Below are 1,455 nucleotides of genomic sequence, written 5' to 3' on the forward strand. Positions count from 1 at the left end.
AAGTAAGGACCTTCAGGCTGCTCACTGGTATATATTTCAAGATTTTCTGTGTAAAGTGCTTTTGAATCAACTATGGCAAAAAAATTTATACCATGTTTACTGGGCATGTATGGAATATATTGTCTAAACCCACATTAGTCTCTAAATCCAGGTAGCATTTCATCTATTGTTACATTCTGTCCCATAAAGTAACATAATTATCAATTTTCTACAAATGCTGAGAAAATGTCTCTCACAGTGGCTAATTTGTCCAGTTTCAGGCATTCTAACCTTGTAATTTTGTCATCAAACCTGATACAATTATGAATAAATGTAAATCTCCAAAAGATATCATAAGTCTAAAAAGTTCAATCCCACTACCATCTGTAGCCCATAAAACCTGCAAATTCAGCTGATAGTTGCAATGTAAACCAGCTGTATATAACAGGTCTAAAAATGATTTTGATTCAGTTTTGTCTATTTGTTTAAGATCTCTTTCTCATGAAAACCAGTTCAATATAGAATTGATGTATTTAGTTGTATAAAATAAGATTAGATATAGAATATCATTTGTGATATCGCTTCTCAGCCTTTTGGCTAAGATCAAGGGTAGTATTTGTTCTTATCAATTTAAAATATAATTTGTGATAAAGCAGTGCCAAGTTTCAAGTTCTGTCTTGGCATTTTTGCATTTGGCCGAACTAACAGAAGTTGACACAAAAATTCTGCAGCTGTTTTCTAATTTATACTCTTTTTTAAATTTTTTTTATTGTTGTTCAAGTACATTTGTCTCCATTTTCACCCAACCATGACCCACTGCCCCATCCATCCCTGACTTCCACCCTCGTACCCACCCCCTTTGGCTTTGTCCATGTGCCCTTCATTCGTGTTCCTTGATGCCCCTCCCATTATCCCCTATTATTCTTCTCCCTCCTCCTCTCTGATTACTGTCAGATTGTTCTTTATATCAATGTCTTCAGTTGTATTTTGCTTGCTTGTTTGTTTTGTTGATTAGGTTCCACTTATAGGTGAGATCATATGGTATTTCTCTTTCACCGCTTGGCATGTTTCACTTAGCATAATGCTCTCTAGCTCCAACCTTGCTGTCATGAAGGGTAGGAGCCTTCCTTCTTTCTTTCTGCTGTGTAGTATTCCATTGTGTAAATGTACCATAGATTTTTGATCCACTCATTTACTGATGAGGACTTAGGTTGCTTCCAGCACTTGGCTACTGTAAATTGTGCTGCTATCTATGAACATTGGGGTGCATAGGTTCTTTTGAATTGGTGTTTCAGAATTCTTAGGGTATAATCCCAACAGTGGTATTGCTGTGTCAAAATGGAAGGTGAAATAAGGTGTTTCCCAGGCAAAAGAAGGCTGAAAGGATACACCTCCACCAAACCAGCTCTAATTTGTATTCTTATTGAATTTTTCCTCCATTTTGATTCTTTATCCTTTCCAAAAGAAAAAAATCAC

At 35.9% G+C, this 1,455-nt stretch overlaps 1 pseudogene; it reads left to right on the top strand.

Moving 5' to 3' along the window:
• Positions 1-556: 556 nt before the first annotated feature.
• On the top strand, positions 557-723 carry LOC112296637 (U2 spliceosomal RNA; annotated as a pseudogene).
• Positions 724-1,455: the final 732 nt, after the last annotated feature.

This window comes from Desmodus rotundus, chromosome 13 (genome assembly GCF_022682495.2).
Source record: "Desmodus rotundus isolate HL8 chromosome 13, HLdesRot8A.1, whole genome shotgun sequence".
Lineage (NCBI taxonomy): Eukaryota > Metazoa > Chordata > Mammalia > Chiroptera > Phyllostomidae > Desmodus > Desmodus rotundus.